The 19,579-nt window shown below is 46.9% G+C and overlaps 1 protein-coding gene and 1 pseudogene across 1 annotated transcript in view; one reads left to right on the forward strand and one right to left on the reverse strand.

Annotated features, from left to right (window-relative positions):
* The window catches only part of LOC126282257 (uncharacterized), a 1,335,550-nt gene that overhangs the window by 896,887 nt on the left and 419,084 nt on the right, over positions 1-19,579 (forward strand). The window lies entirely within an intron of this gene.
* LOC126282578 (5S ribosomal RNA) lies at positions 1,001-1,117 on the reverse strand (annotated as a pseudogene).

A 19,579-nucleotide genomic window follows, 5' to 3' on the forward strand; every position in this document is an offset into this window, starting at 1 on the left:
GTCAAATAGGAACTCAGAATATTACAGGGATGATCAAAATACAAAATAAAATTAAGAAATTATCTGTTCGTTACATTTTCTGACGAATAAGAAATAAGAGAGAGACGAAAATGATACAGAGTGTTTCTTATCCAGAAAGTCCTACTCTCATATCACAGCTCCTAAGAACAATGTATTGCAACTTATCTTAAGTCATTTGTAACCTAATACCCGTATTTTAATCTTCTTTTGTACATTATTTCCAACAATGTTCATTCAAATATCGGTTCGTACAACCAGCTCTGAATATCCTCCTCCTAGAAGTTTTCCGCTTAAGCAAAACTCTCGATAATTTAAAAGTTCTGTAAAAACTGCATAAAGCACATTTCTTGACACTTATGAGCGACAGAATGGTGCGAAAATGAGTGAGAGCTTTTAAAGGTGGCCGTACGATGTGCATCGTAAGGAACGAAGTGGGCGACCTTCAGTCATTGCTGACGATTTAGTGTATGAAGTTGCTGAAAATATCAAAGAGAACAGACGCTCTACGATTTCTAAAACCGATTTTCATAAAAAAATTTGCAAGCAAGCAATTACAATAAAAATAAATTTCATTGAAACTGGTATCACAGCACGAAGATTGTCTGTATGAAAATGAAAGAATAATAACTGTGTTTTGCTCAATGCAGCAACGTAAAGGTGAGGCTATGAGTTTCGTTTAAAGAAATATTACACATAATATTTACTGAAGTAACATCGCAAGCATTGTGTAACACGCACTGGCGTCGCTTGTGGTTGACTTATAGTCAGCAAAGTAAAAGCACTCCCTCCTCAGGCTGCGAGTGGCCTACCGGGACCATCCGACCGCCATGTCATCCTAAGCCGAGGATGCTGATACGAGAGGTGTGGGGTCAGCACATCGTTCTTCCGGTCGTTATGATGGTATTCTTGCCCGAAGCCGCTACTATTCGGTCAACTAGCTCCTCAATTGGCATCACGAGGCTGAGTGCACCCCGAAAAATGGCAACAGCGCATGGCGGCTGGATGGTCACCCATCCAAGTGCCGGCCACGCCCAACAGCGCTTAACTTCGGTGATCTCACGGGAACCGGTGTATCCACTGAGGCAAGGCCGTTGCCAAGTCAGCAAAGTAATCCGGATTTGTGTAAAAATGCAGTAATTGTTTTTTAGGGAATATGTCCCTCAGTAGTAAAATACATTATTCAAATCTTCCACTAATGTTCCACTACACTCACTATTGTGTATATGGCACAGAAATGTTCATCAGTTGAATGTCACCACGATTTTATTATATATTTCAGTTTTCATTGTATGAAGTAAACTAAAGTTTTCTGACCGCAGCTGCATGTTCCTTTACGTAATTTTTCTCTAGTACAGTTTTTAACTAATTCCACCTGCTCTCGGAAGCTCCTACTTTTAAGTAACGCTATTGTTATCATTTGTGACAGAACCAGATTGTGTTTCTAAAGATGGAATTATGTAACTCTCAAATCGTTGATATATTTTACACAAAACAGGAGAAATAAATACAGTTGATTGGAAGATGTCAAAACGGTGTTATCATTGCTGTCTACTAGGTCTTTTGTACAAAGACCCAAACACATTTCCCTGAGGTACGACGGATGCCAACTTTCCCCCAAGCTGTCCCTTCAGTAGCTAATCTTTCAGTATGTTCTCTGTTCTCACATTCTGTCTACGGTGCGAAATTCTAACGTTTGCCAGAGCTCAAGAAACAACGCACCAACCTGCGTAAGGGAGACACGTTTGAAAGAACCTATGCAAGTATGGGTTGCTGGCGGGACAGAAGGCGTAAGCAGTCTCCGGATAGGTCGGCCGGTAAAGCGTTCACAAGGAAAGCCGCATAAATGGGGGACGACGCAGATGGCCGTTGCGTTGAAACTCGGAGATTCCTCGGCGGCAGTAGAGACGGCATAACGCCGGCATTACTATTCACCGCCGTCAGCGGCTGGGCGCATCTCCGACCTTCCACTGCGCCGGAATAAATTTTTCGCTTTCTCGGTACTTTAATTGTCGTCACGAGGGCCGTTGGACGGCGTTTAGAAATTTAAAATGCTGAGTGATGGGACGCGCTGGAGGGAGCGTGCGGCAGATAAGGAGAGCCGCTCTTTATTTTTCAATTACGGCCGCGACAGCAGCGCCGCCGGTGGTGGCTGACGGCACTGAGTTACGCCCCGGTGCAGCGACCGGCAGGGGAGGGGTGGGGGAGTGGATCCAGGGTCCAGCCGCGGAGGACGCCCACTCAGAGCTGCTCTCGTGGGCGGGGAGGCCAGGGCTTAACGTGCTGAACACACCGAGGGTAAGCATATCCAGGGGGTAAGCAAATTTCCATTAACGTAGTAGTCGGTAAGAAACTTTAATTAAGCACTCGATATGAACTTATATTTGAAATACTCGGATCATCTGATCACATATAAACAATTATTTCAAAAAAGGTTAAAATGACTCTGAGCACTATGGGACTTAACATCTGAGGTCATCAATCCACTAGAACTTACAAGGGAACCTCCCCATTGGAACCCCCTCAGATTTAGTTGTAAGTTGGTACAGTGGATAGGCCTTGAAAAACTCATCACAGATCAATCGAGAAAACATGGAGAAGTTGTGTGGAACTATGAAGAAAGTAAGCAAAATACACAAACTGAGTTGTCCATGCGCAACATAGGCAACATCAAGGATAGTGTGAGCTTCGGAGTGCCGTAGTCCCGTGGTTAGTGTAAGCTGCGAAACGAGATGTTCTTGGTTCAAGTCTTCCCTCGAGTGAAAAGTTTACTTTCTCAATTTTCGCAAAGTTATGATCTGTCCGTTCGTTCATTGACGTCTCTGTTCACTGTAATAAGTTTAGTGTCTGTGTTTTGCGACCGCACCGCAAAACCGTGCGATTAGTACTGAAGACTTTAGCAGTTAACTCCCATAAGGTTTCACGCACATTTGAACACATTTTCTTTTTTTACATTCAAAAAGAAACAAGCCAGAATCTTTAAAAGGAAAACTGATGAAGGGATCTTAACGCCACTGCCTACGAAAAAATGCGCAGCCCCTGTGAGAGCGCTGAGGCCTCTAGAGCGACAGGGGCGCACGCAGGTGATGACACAGAAACCACGTCCGCTGCACTCAGTAATGCTGAAAGCAGAGGAATGGAGGCCACAGAAGAAGAGCAGAGGGGTTCCTGACAGCGGAAGGACTGCAGGGAACGGAAGTTCATCAAGTAACAGCACAAGGTACAGGTAGCACTGCAAATCCGATGCAGTTCCAGCGCTCAGTCTGACCTCCGGGGCAACGGCTGCCACTCTAACTCACCGTTCTTCAATAATGAGGGCATCCACCTGCTAGACAGTTGGCTTCGGTGATGCGGTGTGGCGTTGCAGGTTGTGCGTCATCGGCCAACAACATCCGTCCGTGTTTGAACCCCCCGTGTCACTGCTTGAGCCTTGCAAAGGACATGCTGTGCTCTCGTATGCTTGTGACATTCCTCGAAGAATTTCCGATCCCCGCACTCCTTCCACTGTCAGGAAACACACTACATCTCTTTGCTCTTCCTTCGAAGACCCCATACCTCTGTTTTCAGCATGACTGAGAGTATGTGCTTGCCCTGTCGTCACGCGGTGTTCGTCAATTTTCCTCTAGCGGCGAGTTTAGGTCTTCACCGCTCTTATGGGACGACACCTTCTTCCACAGCCAATCGCAATAGGACCCCTTCTCTGTATACGTTCAATATCCCCTGTCAGCTTTACCTGCTACGAGTCCCACGCACTGTGGCAGGATTTTAAGACGGCTCGCTCCACTTTTTGTAAGCAATCTCATTTGTAGACTGACTGCAAAAAATGGTTCAAATGGCTTTAAGCACTATGGGACTTAACATCTGGGATCATCAGTGCCCTAGACTTAGAACTACTTAAACCTAACTAACCTAAGGACATCACACACATCCATGCCCGAGGCAGTATTCGAACCTGCGACCGTAGCAGTCGTGCGGTTCCGGACTGAAGCGCCTGGAACCGCTCGGCCACCGCGGCCGGCCAGACAGACTGCATTTTTCCAGAATCCTGCGAATGGGTGGAGGTCTACCACCTGATTTACCCACGACTGACCGTATGTGTTCGTTTCATTCATCTTAGTTCTATCGAGCTCATCAGTCCTGCTGCCTAGAGAAATGTACTAATACGCACTTTGAACCATCTTGCCGCAAATGTCCATTAGCTGAGTGAGTTGGCTGAGCAGTCATGTATTAAAAAAAAATCAAATAAAATGTGTCACCGGCACTTCAGCGCGAGGGGAATCTATGCTGGGTTCTGTTAAAAACAACCTAGGTATAAGGATACCAGGGACATATCAAACCCCGTGCAAGTGTGGCAAATCGTACGTCGGTCAGCTGTGTCGCACTGTTAAGGATAGATGCTCTGGACGTAGATGTCACATCAGACTGGGTCAGCCAGAAAAATCTGCTGACACGGAGCACAGGATGAACTGCGGGAAGACAAAGGTCCTTTCGTCTCCGCCTACTGGAGCTCCATCATTAAAGAAGCATGGGAATCAGAACTAGCAGTACTATGGCATCGTCGCCCGCAGACGAACAACTCCGAGTCAACTTTAATCATCGTTTTACGTTTGACAAGTCTACGACTGTAATCGGACTTTTACAGTGCTTAAAACTCTTTTTCCTTGGCGCGTGCGCTTTTCTTGCAAGTCAGCGTATATACTGGCGAGCCATTGCAGCAAACACCCGAAGACGGCTAGCTGCTGTTTCCTTGGAATACTGTGCAGCTTCCACAACAATATCCGACGCGAAGCCCGCGAACCAATGAATCAATCACGTATTAGCCTGTTCCTCAGCGCTTTTGGCGTTTTCAAGTGGTTCAAATGGCTCTGAGCACTATGGGACTTAACATCTGGGATCATCAGTCCCCTAGAACTTAGAACTACTTAAACCTAACTAACCTAAGGACATCACACACATCCATGCCCGAGGCAGGATTCGAACCTGCGACCGTAGCGGTCTCGCGGTTGCAGACTAAAGCGCCTAGAACCTCCCGGCCACCTGGCCGGCTATGGCGTTTTGCAGACCACTTGTCGCGGGGCATTGCTGCAGCCTTCGTCACGCATGCCACTGCTACTCTGTTAGATAGATCCTCTAACATATAATTTCTACATTCATCTGAGAGCGAAAGAGATATAAAAAATTTTACTTGCCGCCGCCGAAAAATAAATATCTATAATTGGTAGACCACGCAGATGCACTGTTTCTCTTGTCTTTCCCCAAATACGAGCATTTTCACATTGACTGACTGAAGTTTGCGCTTGCAACATGTATGTTAATGATTATTCCGTACGTCGCCAGAAACACTCAGTTGTTCTGTGCACGGACCATTTGAAGGCCAGTTGTAAGCGACGGAAAATGCTGACTCACGCTTACGCAAGATCGTTATCTAAGGGTAAACAAGAAAAATGTTCTTGTTGTTCTTTTTCCAAACTTGGCCTCTACTAAATAAACATTCATAGCTTTCCTCTGGTAGAGACTCAACGCCACATTTCAGTTTTTGTAGTTACATCAGCGCCTTCCCCATTCAAACATCACCACGTTAACAAATACCATTAAGGAGACAGGACAGAGTTCAAGCATCTTTCAATAAACAGTCAATTCTACTTAAGCACAACTGGAAAATCGTAAATGTAACATGCCTGGTGGGCGTAATAACATTTTCAGTTACACTTACCAATTTCATTCACAGGGCTCTGACAAATGTTTCCTAATCTGTGTTCGATCCACTTCCCTAAATTAAGTTGTTCTCCATTTTGTCTCATCGGTCTAACGAAAAGGCAGTCTCCATCACTTTCCAAATACTTCTAACAGGAAGTTTTCTTACTCTGCTTGGTGGCAATTTTATTCTGAAAACATAAGCCGGAAAATGATGTGCCCTACTCAAGACTTTGCACCTCAGTCTCTCTGGTTCCTGAAAGCCTTTCGGAGCAGTAGATTTCGGCAGTCCTGTTCATTGCACAGACGATGCAAAAAGCGTTAGACGGTGCGTGTAGTGGGCACATAGGACCCAGTATCCTAACAATGAAGTAGCCTTCAATTTGTTTTACCTATAACTGAACATACTGATCATTCCATCTCATAGATCTACACATTGCTACTGAAAAGTATTTACATAAAGCGAGTGACATCGCTTACTAGTCATTAATGCTACTAGCAACGAATTCGATACTTTAGCAGTAGAACTACACTTTTCTCTACATTGAAGGTCTAATTGTCAGTATTTCTAGCAGGTAAATGTTTTCTCCGGATCTGTCCGGATAGTATTACAATTCTTATGAGACAATATTACCCTTAGATTGCCTAGTCGTATTTAAAAACTATTGCAATTAACACTGACGCAGAAATAACTAAGATACAGTATTAGTGCAAATGTCATCTCAATTAGAGACGCAGCCACACAGGAGTCGCAAATTGCAATGACAATGCTGAACTGAGGAAGCTGAATTACTGACGTGCTTTATGACAGTACTATTACTCGCTGCGCTACACACCGCTGGACTATATAGTTGCATGTCCAACCCCTGCGTTATAGCACACGAGCAAAATAAGAATAGATTACAAAAGAACATCTACCTTAAGGACACCTGATTGATATTACAGGCACAGCAGATCGTTGAAAAGCGCACCAGCAGTGCCCGCATCTCGTGGTCGTGCGGTAGCGTTCTCGCTTCCCGCGCCCAGGTTCCCGGGTTCGATTCCCGGCGGGGTCAAGGATTTTCTCTGCCTCGTGATGGCTGGGTGTTGTGTGTTGTCCTTAGGTTAGTTAGATTTAAGTAGTTATAAGTTCTAGGGGACTGATGACCATAGATGTTAAGTCCCATAGTGCTCAGAGCCATTTGAACCACACGAGCAGTTGCTTGACATTTATTTATTTCACTGCCAGTTGAAAACGTGTAGCACCCAGAAGACATGGTCAGATGTCAAAGTAAATTCGCACACATACACACCATCAGCATTTATGTCAATGATTAAAGTTGCAACACTGTGACAAGGAAAACGGCCACCAGGGATTATGGGATATTAGTGTTGTTCGTATTCAGTGTTGTTACCAGACCTCTTGGGGTACATATGTGGGGTGAGCCAGCCGGAGTGGCCGAGCGGTTCTAGGCGCTACAGTCTGGAACCGCACGACCTCTAGTTCTAAGTTCTAGGGGCTGATGACCTCAGAAGTTAAGTCCCATAGTGTTCAGAGCCATTTTCGTGGCGTGAAGAGCGTTAGATGTTGAGTTATCGCAGTGAAGAACGCAGAGATGCCACGTAGCCATTTGATACAGCGTTATCGGCACCTGGCAGAGTTTCGAAGAGACCTCGTTATGGTTCTGAATTTACCCCGTTGGTCTAACCCTGAAATATCTAAGTCTGTGGGGCTTTCGGATTTTACTGTGGCCCAGTGTTGGACTGCATGGGAACGTGTAGAACGTGAAGGTACCGAGCGACCACGAGAAGGGAAGACCGCCTTATCCTGCATTGAGCAGACCGTATCCTCTTCACATCTGCGGCTACCACACCAGAAAAAATGCTGAACATTTTGTGGCGCCCCGTACCATTGGTTAGAAACTAGCAGTAGCCAATATAGGGAACTGCCGCTTCACGCATGGGCTCCCGTTATCACCACAACACAAACGGATGCTTTTGGAGTCGTGCCGTGACCAGGAAACATAGAGTGTTGATGAATCGCGTCGCACTGTGTTCGTCGATGAATACCGTTTCCGCACGGTCCCACACGACCATCGCTCGCGAGTACAGTGGCGACCTGGAGATGCTTTGGAGAACTACAGCGGTGCTACTCCTAGCGTCATGGTGTGGGGAATCATCAAGTATGACGTCAGTTCACGCGTTGTAGTGATTGAGTAATGTCTGACGGTACAACGTTACGTCAAGCATATCGTGCGTTACCTGAAATCTGACAGTACCATGGCGCATTCTTCGACAGAAAAATGCACGTCCATCGCACCTCTGTCAACCGTCTGTGGGAAACTGACTTTCTGCCACGGCCGTAAAGATTTTCAGATCCCTCCCCGAAAGAATGTGTGGGACCAGATCGGACGTCGGTTGGTTGGTTGATTTGTGGGAGGGGACCGAACAGCGAGGTCACTGTTCCCATCAGATGAGGAAAGGGTGTGCAAGAAAATCGGCCGTGTCCTTTTAAAGGAACCATCCCTTTATTTGCTTGAAGCAATTTAGGGAAATCACGGAAAACCTAAATCAGGATGGTCGGACGCGGGTTTGAACCGTCGTACTCCCGAATGCGAGTCCAGCTTGCTGACCACTGCGCCACCTCGCTCGGTGGACGTCGGTCCCAACGTGTGTCCAGGATATCAAGTAGCAGTCTCAGCAGTTCTCAGCCAGCGTGCCTCATGACACGATACAATGGCTTTATGGCACCGTTCCCAAATCAATCAGTGCGTGCAACCAGGGCAGAACGTGCTACCCCACCGAAAATGCGCGGGCGAGATAAAAACAGATAGGCAGTCGACATATCATATTAATATTCTACCCACTATGAGACTATGGAAAGGCATGGGCTACGACCCGACTTGCAGGCAGCCACTAATTTTAATGGATTCTGGAGAAATATAAGATTGAAAAAATAAAAAAATAGATATCAGTACAGAAGAAGTCACTCTTAACAGAGGGCAACCTCCACCGACGTAAAAACATTCACAGAACGACGTATAGAAAAAGTATTGACCAATAACTATGAAAGTTAAAGGAGAGCACTTCGGAGAGAGAATGCTAAACCATGAGAATTAGGCATAGACAACAAAAAGGACGATGGCAGACTTCGGTAAACCTTACCGCATGGCTGGTGCTGTTGTTCTCTCGTAGTATCGCGAAATACTCATCATAACCCAATGACCGAAACGGTGATCGAATCCGAACGTCATTACTAATCGACCACTTAAATTTCACTCCAGCATGCTGGAACTTTTCCACAGCCAGGACGCTGTCTATAAGAAGTTGCAGCATGCGCTGGAGCGGCGGTGCTCAGGGGTTTTCTTACCAGGTCGGCACCTCACATTAGTGTGACTGCGGCTGTAAAGAGTGATTCCGGTGCCATATTGTTGGGTGGTCAAGCCTGCCTACCATAGAACTCGCCGCTTCTGTTTTCCCACAAGTTTCCTAACCTGACGCAGCCTTGGCCGCTGGAACGGCGGGTATTCTCTGTATTGAAGCGCGTCTAAGAACCAAGAAGATGCTCCGTTTAAACTTGAATCTTTTTAACGGCCACCTCCACATAGATAAAACTATTAATTCCTCTCTATATCTGGAGACTCATTATTATAAGGTTTCTTTCCGTTCTGTAATTATTTTTTCACTTTAATTCGCCGTTGAACTTTTAGGTGTTTCGAAATAAAATTGATACGCAAATTATGGAAACAACAGCGGTTTGTTCCTCATAAAAAGGTTCCGAATCTGTCACTTGATTTAGAATTCATTAATTACTTCTCGATTCATCCTTTGTTGCGAACTTTGGCGGACGCCCACGGGATCAGCAAATCGATACGTTATAAGTGCAGCGGCATACTGATACGTGGGCTCACACTGGCAAGTTCTTTGTAAACTTTATTTCATTTTGGAATCACTGAAAAAATACCACATACCCTCTCAGCCCGCAAAGTTTCGTTTCGTTTCCTCGTTACCCTCTGGGTGCTTCACTTTTCTTTGTCAGGTAGTGCAGCTACGGATCGGTCACGAAAACTGGCAACGCCTGGGAGGGCAGTGTACTGACCATATGGCCCTCCATATCCGAATCCAGTGACGCCCATCGGTTGAGGATGACACGGCGGTCGGTCGGTGCCGTTGGGCCTTCCGACACATGTTCGGACTGAGTTTAGCTTTAGTGTAGTTAAGGAATAACAAAACTTCCTGGTAGATTTAAAAAAAAATGGCTCTGAGCACTATGGGACTTAACTTCTGAGATCGTTAGTCCCCTAGAACTTAGAACTAGTTAAATCTAACTAACATAAGGACATCACACACGTCCATGCCCGAGGCAGGATTCGAACCTGCGACCGTAGCAGTAGCGCGGTTCCAGACGTTAGCGCCTAGAACTGCTCAGCCACCCCGGCCGGCTCTGGCAAATTGAAACTGTGGCGGCCCGAGACACGAACTCGGGACCTTTGCCGGCACAAGTTTTAATCTGCCTGGAAGTTTCATATCAGCGCACAATCCACTGCAGAGTGGAAATCTCATTCAGGTAGGGAATAACAATTTCCACCAAGCTGGAATGTCTAAGCAAATATTCTCTGTGGTTAAAGTGTAGACGAAACGCTACTACGAGGAATTTTCTGTGATACGTTCCAAAGGCGTACCGCGGTCGTGGATGCCTGCCGCCTAATTGGTAGCGACGGGACAGTGGACAACCTGCCGTGGCGCCTGGGAGTTAGGCTGCCCTGGTAGCGCCGCACGCTCGGCGCCGAGATGAGATGAGCGGCGAGATATGACGTGCGGCCCCCGGACTCACTGCTGCTTCTGGCGGCGATATGACAGCCGAGCCTTACCGGCTAATTTAGAGCCGGGCCCGGCGACTCACAGCGCGGTCCGGAGACGCGTTAGGAGCCGCGCGGGACGGGCCGGCAGCGCAGGGATGACGGCCCAACGGCTGCGTTAATCGCCCTGCACGTCGTCGTGTGGAAGCCTACAGCCTACAACAGTTTCTCCGCGTTTGCACGCCTCTTAAAACAGCGGCAAAGTTGAAGCTACTTTGCATTACGTTCTCAAGGAGCCCGTTTCACACTCCGCTTAAAACTACTTTGTTTTGCAAATTAGGGTGTTCTGGAGCTCCTCCTGAGGTGCAGACAGCCTCCCTGAGGTCTCTCTTACCTTAGCGTTTATCTGAGTGGTGTTTCACTTCTCCCATAAGCCCAGTACAACCAAAGTCTACACAAGCTTTACACGGTCGTTGCTACAGTGTGGCAAGCCATAGCTTATCAGTCTGTGATACTTGTGTCTGAGTGACATTTCATTTCATTCAGCATATTTACCATCAGGCTCTCGTAGCTGGTGTACTTCAGCACAAACGACTTTGCAACAGACGACGTCCATGGTTTTGGCACAGCATATCTTTCTTTGTTATCCTACTGTGTTGTTTCGAAACAGAGCAATAGTAATTAAATCGGGGCACTGCCCTGAGACTTGTTCACCTACACTAATCAATTAGAAGACAATTACTTTAATCAAAATGTTACCTTTGAAAAGCCTAAGATTTTACTCGAAGTTTAACAAAGCTTAAAACACTACAACCTCTCGTGAACTACATAGAGAGGCCTAAAAGGAAGTTACACATGTCGTCCACGCTAAGGTAATTATGCAACTAGAATGGCGCATTTTTAAAAAAGATTACACATACTTGAATTCCTCCAGACACATTTCTGTTGCAGTAGAGATAAAATGGCACCACAGTGTGGGAGTGAAATGGCATGGCAAATACACTGAAGCACCAAAGAAACTGGTCTAGGCATGCGTATTCAAATATAGAGACATGCCAACAGGCAGAATATGGCGCTACGTTGTAAGACACCAAGTGTCTGGCGCAGTTGTTACATCGGCTACTGCTGTTATAACGGCAGGTTATCAAGATTTAAGTGCGTTTGAACATGGTGTTATAGTCAGCCAGGTGCGATGGGATACAGCATCTCCGAGGTAGCTATGAAATGCGGATTTTCCCGTACGACCATTTCACGAGTGTACCGTGAATATCAGGAACTCGGTGAAACATGGAATCACCAACATTGCTGCTGCCGGAAAAAGGTCGTTAAATAACATGACCAACAACGACTGAAGAGAATCGTACAACGTGACCAGAAGTGTAACACTTCACCAAATTGCTGCAGATTTCAATGCTGGGCCGTCAACAAGTGTCAGCGTCCGAGCCATTCAACGAAATATCATTGATACGGGCTTTCGGAGCAGAAGGCCTACTCGTATACCCTTGATGACTGCACGACACAAAACTTTATGCCTCGCCTGGACCCGAAAACAGCGACATTGGCCTACTGTCGACTGGAAACATGTTGCCTCGTAGGTCGAGTCTCGTTTTAAATTGTATCGAGGGGATGGACGTGTACGGGAATGGAGACAACCTCATGAATCCATGGACCCTGCATGTCAGCAGGGGACTGTTAGACGGTGGAGGCGTGGTAATGGTATGGGGCGTGTGCAGTTAGAATGATAGGGGCCCCCTGATGTGTCTAGATAAGACACTGACAGGTAGCACTCACGTAAGCATCCTGCCTGATCACCTGCATCCATTCTTGTCCATTGTGGATTCCGACGGACTTAGGCAATTCAAGCAGGAAAATTCGACACCCCACGCGTCCAAAATTGCTACAGAGAGGCTCCAGGAACACTCTTATAAGTTTAACTCCCCAGACGTGAACATTATTGAGCACATCTGGCATGCCTTGCCGTGTGCTGTTCAGAAGAGATCTCCACCCCTCGTACTGTTACGGATTTATGGACAGCCGTGCAGGATTCATGGTGTCAATCCCCTCCAGCACTACTTCAGACATCAGTCGTGCTCGCGGGGGCCCATCACGATATTAGGCAGCTTTAAGAGTTTCCTTTGCTCTTCAGTATATGAACTTACCATAGAGTTGAAGTACGCAGTACAGTACCGTTGTTGCTAGAAAAACATCTGTATTGGACACAGATTCACCACGGTACATGAAACAAAGGCAACGTGGCGTCCATGCGTTGTGGAAAGGTGCCAAAACATTGACCGAGAGCGCAGAGACGTGAGCGATGCTGATCTGGAGGACCAGATCTTGCTCCATGCTAAGTGCAGCATTCAGTACAAGCTACTTGGTATCTCTTAATAATAGGTAACTACTTTTTGAAGTCATTTAGTATCTGATAATCGCTAACTAGTTTTGGGCATAAGCACATGCTTATGCTGCAACTTACACTTCTTTGCAAAACTTAAAGATGAGATAAAGTAATAGGAAACATATACTACTCGGTGGAAATGAAAGAAAGTGTGAGAACATGTTTCCAGAGGTCTCTCAAACGCGCACAGAAAGCTACACGTCATATGAGCTCATCGTGACAACAGCGCCAAAAGGGGTTGGCCCCACAACACGAGGCAGTTGAAGGTACGGGAAAAGACAGTGTCTGTCTATCGATGAGCAGTCACTATGTACTGCGGTGCTGTTCTTTATTTACAACATGTCGCAGAGACAACATCTGGATAACTTTACACACGAAGAAATCGTTGGGATATTGGAAGAAGTGCGAAGTGTGACGAGAGCTACCTAGGAGTTTGGTATTGTTCACAGCATTGTATCACGAACATGGGGAGCGTTTAGAATCACGGACATTACTGCGCGAGGGAGAGGGGGGTGATCGAGCCCACACAGAAGCATACCGACAGTCCTTCTTTCCACGTACAATACGAGACTGGAATAGAAGGGAGAACCGATAGAGGTACTCAGGGTACCCTCCGCCACACACCGTCAGGTGGCTTGCGGAGTACGGATGTAGATGTAGATGTAGAAATGAATGATGAAGGCAACTTATACTACTAAATGATAAACGTTGTTCTTCAACATATTTATTATAGATTAAAATCACCCTTTCAGCAGTTATCTATAATTCCTAACTAAAATTATTAATTGCCCATCTCTGCCTATTATTATGACTGCACCGTCTAATACACTCCTGGAAATGGAAAAAAGAACACATTGACACCGGTGTGTCAGACCCACCATACTTGCTCCGGACACTGCGAGAGGGCTGTACAAGCAATGATCACACGCACGGCACAGCGGACACACCAGGAACCGCGGTGTTGGCCGTCGAATGGCGCTAGCTGCGCAGCATTTGTGCACCGCCGCCGTCAGTGTCAGCCAGTTTGCCGTGGCATACGGAGCTCCATCGCAGTCTTTAACACTGGTAGCATGCCGCGACGGCGTGGACGTGAACCGTATGTGCAGTTGACGGACTTTGAGCGAGGGCGTATAGTGGGCATGCGGGAGGCCGGGTGTACGTACCGCCGAATTGCTCAACACGTGGGGCGTGAGGTCTCCACAGTACATCGATGTTGTCGCCAGTGGTCGGCGGAAGGTGCACGTGAGCATCGACCTGGGACCGGACCGCAGCGACGCACGGATGCACGCCAAGACCGTAGGATCCTACGCAGTGCAATAGGGGACCGCACCGCCACTTCCCAGCAAATTAGGGACACTGTTGCTCCTGGGGTATCGGCAAGGACCATTCGCAACCGTCTCCATGAAGCTGGGCTACGGTCCCGCACACCGTTAGGCCGTCTTCCGCTCACGCCCCAACATCGTGCAGCCCGCCTCCAGTGGTGTCGCGACAGGCGTGAATGGAGGGACGAATGGAGGCGTGTCGTCTTCAGCGATGAGAGTCGCTTCTGCCTTGGTGCCAATGATGGTCGTATGCGTGTTTGGCGCCGTGCAGGTGAGCGCCACAATCAGGACTGCATACGACCGAGGCACACAGGGCCAACAACCGGCATCATGGTGTGGGGAGCGATCTCCTACGCTGGCCGTACACCTCTGGTGATCGTCGAGGGGACACTGAATAGTGCACGGTACATCCAAACCGTCATCGAACCCATCGTTCTACCATTCCTAGACCGGCAAGGGAACTTGCTGTTCCAACAGGACAATGCACGTCCGCATGTATCCCGTGCCACCCAACGTGCTCTAGAAGGTGTAAGTCAACTACCCTGGCCAGCAGGATCTCCGGATCTGTCCATTGAGCATGTTTGGGACTGGATGAAGCTTCGTCTCACGCGGTCTGCACGTCCAGCACGAACGCTGGTCCAACTAAGGCGCCAGGTGCAAATGGCATGGCAAGCCGTTCCACAGGACTACATCCAGCATCTCTACGATCGTCTCCATGCGAGAATAGCAGCCTGCATTGCTGCAAAAGGTGGATATACACTGTACTAGTGCCGACATTGTGCATGATCTGTTGCCTGTGTCTATGTGCCTGTGGTTCTGTCAGTGTGATCATGTGATGTATCTGACCCCAGGAATGTGTCAATAAAGTTTCCCCTTCCTGGGACAATGATTTCACGGTGTTCTTATTTCAATTTCCAGGAGTGTATTACTAACGTGAAACGACTGACATCATCTACGTAGCAAACACTAGAAGACACTACTTTCAAAGCTGATCTACGGTGGTGTGTCAGTGGAAATAAACTAACGTGATCGCAAGCTGTTTACCTTTATAGCCCTAATAAGCCGAAGCAATTTGCGATATCACCGTATGCACTGCATCCGGTGCATCGAAGTGATGATTCTGGTACTCGTCTGCGACGATGGAAGAACTCCAGCCACAAATAAACGGTTTCAAACACTAGGACGGCGGAAGGCGGTCCTCTGACTAATATGCTCTAATACTGCCTTCTCCTCCCTGTGTTCTACAGACGAGAAACGCGAACTCCCAGCCACAAGGGCGGAGTTCAGATAACGTCTCAGCGTAAGCATAGGCAGAAGAAGTGCTCTCAGTTACTGAACGCTGCGTGCTCGACGACGACTTCCAGCCCAGAGGTGAAGTCCAGAATCGTCTAGGTTCGCAACAGTACGTTGCCTAACTATTCTAACTATAAACTCTCCTGAGAGCAAAGACAGCAAGTCTGTGTCAACAAAGCTGATGCCGAGCGACAGTCACACACGGTGGCCCACAACGGAAAGACCGCGTCTCTGGTTTCCCAGCAAGCCTCGGCTGGCTGACTGGCTCTGAGCACTATGGGACTTAACATCTGTGGTCATCAGTCTCCTAGAACTTAAAACTACGTAAACCTAACTAACCTAAGGACAGCACACAACACCCAGCCATCACGAGGCAAAGAAAATCCCTGACCCCGCCGGGAATCGAACCCGGGAACTCGGGCGTGGGAAGCGAGAACGCTACCGCACGACCACGAGATGCGAAGCCTCGGCTCCCCACCTTCGTAAATCCGAAAACGAATCGTATTCCAGAAACCACGGAATATTCTCCCTCTCTACATATTCTTCCGAACGCCGACCAACCATATTTTAGTCTTTAGTCGTCCAGGGCGGAAAGTTTGCGAGGAAAATCCTACACTCGTACAATGGTACGCTGATGAGTAAAAATCCTTGGAAATGACGCAGCCTGCGTGGTTTCCGAGGTGCCGCTTCTTTGTTACTCTCACCTGCATCCAAGATTTGCAGAGTTACCGGTTATTCTTCAGGTCCTGCTACAATAGCGGCCAGCCGTCACCCTATTGTGCTCCAGAGCTCAAGTGCCACGATGTCCTTCTAGCTACTTCCTGTTTTTAAGCAGAACCAACACCTGTGCGGGCCTTCCACCCAGAACTTGAGTTCTGCCTGCCGTTTCATCTCCACTTGTGTTCCAACCTCTACTAGTATAGGCAATCATTCATTACGCCGTTCTGTTAATAAAGAAACTCCATCAACTTTCATGCAATAAGCGTTAACAATTATTTACAAAGTGTAAGTGACAATGTCAGTCTTCTTTAAATATTCATATATACGATGTACAACCTATCAAATGATACATAATTGTGGTTGTATTTCACGGCAAAGTATGTGGATGACTGCTTGTTAGGTGCGAAATTATAGCCACTTTACAATGTGTTGTGGTGTGGATAGGAAGAATGGTGCATGCGCCTACTGACCTCCAAATATTCGAACGCTGGACACTCACCGGTCAACGTGTACTCCTCCACCATCTGCGTCTTTTCAGGGGTGCTTTAGCCTCTGACTTTAATTTCATGAATCACAATGCGCAGCCGCTTCGAACAACACAGGTGGAGGAGTTCTTAGAACGAGAGCATTTTCAGAGAATGGACTGGCCTGTCAGATCCTCCTATGTAAATCCCATTGAGCATGTACGTCGGGGAGACGTGTTGCAGGGCGTCCCCGTGCGCTACATTTGGAGACACGAACCATGTCGGTCGACTTTAGGCTTGTTCCGCGCATCTACGTCACTCATTCTCCGACAGCCGAGGAGCATTCAGTAGTGTTGTCAGCGCTCTGCTGTGAATTTCGTAGCCAGTGCGAGCATCAAACGTGGTCGTGGCGAGTTATTTATTGAATTTTTATTCAATTTGTGTCGACTTGTCACGGCTAATGGTGGTGGTAAGCGTCAATTTCTGCAGAAGGAAGTGAGAGACATAATTTCTTCAAGCGCAGAGCACGTGTATGCCCTTACCGCAACCGTCGCTTGGAACTGGTAACAATGCAATCCCTGTCCGTGTGTCGAACTGCGCGAACCGCCACCGTTCATGTATCGAGCTGTGACGACCATCCAGCGGTTGTAAACCGCACTGTTGGAAGAATGGAACGCCTTGCGACAAGACTGCCGTATCAACCTGGGGACCAACATTAGAGCACGTTACGGACCACGCATTGCCGTTCATGATGATCACACACCCAGCTTAGACACATGTCCCCCTTTTTGTAATGTCCAGGGGTCATCATAGATTGCAATAATCATTGTCCATGGATAAAAGTGTCATTTATATACGTCTCATTGTGTGTTTCTTTCAGTTACCTTATGTACAATACTGTACCAGTTCTTTCTATGTATGGTCCAAATTTCGTCAAGTTTTGTTACTTGGCAACGACACATCATGCGAAAGTTACATCATTACGTACTGCACACTAGTGTATGCATTTCACGTGCAATGTTATGTGTTTGTTGGGCCGGGAAAAGTTTCTTTTTTGGTATAAAAGAGAAAAAATTACATTATGCTTACTTCTTTGTCTAAATAGTCAGAATCATGCAAAGAAGTCTGTATTTTTTGGATTACTTCAGCAAAGTAATTCTCTGTATGAGAAATGTGTAAAATTGCACAAGAAATGTGTACCATCGAGTATGACCTTTTGTCCGAAACTAATTGGTGATAAATAAATCGTTCTTTACTGGTTCTAGAGCTTTTACCGCTAGTAAACTAAACACTTGTACCGCCTCGTTAACTACCCCACCCCCACCCTCCCACTACACACACACACACACACACACACACACACACACACACACACACACTACCACATATCTAACAATACTTAAAACCGCAATATTGACTGGTGAGAGCATCGAGAACGTATTAGCCAGAGGCAGGGGGGTACAGTAATTAATCCACTGCTCTCACACTCAGGAGAGTGACAGTTCGAATCCCCGTCGAGACATCCAACTTAAGATTTTATGTGGTTTCCAGAAATCACTTGAGGCAAATTCTTCGATGATTCCTTGAAGAGGACACGACCGTTTTCTTCTTCTCCAATTCCAATCTCAACTCCTAGCTCCCCCTGTCACGACTTTCTCATCGACGGAGTTTTAAGATCTAAACTGCTAAAAAAAAATGGTTTAAATGGCTCTGAGCACTATGGGACTTAACATCTGAGGTCATCAGTCCCCTAGAACTTAGAACTATTTAAATCTAACTTACCTTAGGACATTACACACATCCATGCCCCAGGCAGGATTCGAACCTGCAACCGTAGCGGTTTCGCGGTTCTACACTGAAGCGCCTAGAACCGCTCGGCCACCCCGGCCGGCTTCTTTTTTTCACTGTGACTGGACATTAATAAGATAAACACAGGCAGAAAAAGGAAGAAAAACATGACTGTATATATCTATAGTGGTAAGAACATGTATCTGAATACGCCAAGATCGTATAACCATCACGAGAAAAAAAATTCGTTGCAAAGAAGCTCAGATACGCCAATTTTGTCAGCCCATGTATGCAACATTAATTTAATAGAGAATAGCCTTCTTAAAAAAGCAGAGAATAGTGGAGCAGCAAGTAATAAAAGAGAGCAGCAGTCTTTAACATAAATTATTGAAGCAGTTTCAATCAGGGAGGTAACAGATGGGTGTAGAAACACTACGAGAAGACGTCACAAGCCGGCCGATGGGACCGAGCGGTTCTAGGCGCTTTAGTGTGGAACCGCGGTCGCTGGTTCGAATCCTGCCTCGGGCATGGATGTGTCTGATGTCCTTAGGTTAGTTAGGTTTAAGTAGTTCTAAGTTCTATGGGACTGATGACCTCAGATGTTAAGTCCCATAGTGCTCAGAGCCATTTGAACCAGACGTCACAAGCTGCTAATGAAAAGAAGAGATGACTACGATTCGCAGGGTGCTCGCGTTTCTGAAAAGTTCTAATGCTGCTGAACTACGGCTTTGAGCTCAGATGCAAGAAAGAGTATTAGCGCAATGAGCATGTACACACATTGTCAACGCATATTATTGGTATTGCACCTCATAACGATGTAACATCGAAGCCCATATACCCAAGAATAGAAATGCAATTTCGTTCCTCTTCCCTCACGTAAATTCCTTCAATCGCATGTCAGAAAACATAAGCAAGAAAAGCCGGCCGCGGTGGTCTCGCGGTTCTAGGCGCGCAGTCCGGAACCGTGGGACTACTACGGTCGCAGGTTCGAATCCTGCCTCGGGCATGGATGTGTGTGATGTCCTTAGGTTAGTTAGGTTTAAGTAGTTCTAAGTTCTAGGGGACTAATGGCCACGGCAGTTGAGTCCCATAGTGCTCAGAGCC

The sequence above is a fragment of the Schistocerca gregaria genome, chromosome 7 (genome assembly GCF_023897955.1).
Source record: "Schistocerca gregaria isolate iqSchGreg1 chromosome 7, iqSchGreg1.2, whole genome shotgun sequence".
In the NCBI taxonomy this organism is placed as follows: Eukaryota; Metazoa; Arthropoda; class Insecta; order Orthoptera; family Acrididae; genus Schistocerca; species Schistocerca gregaria.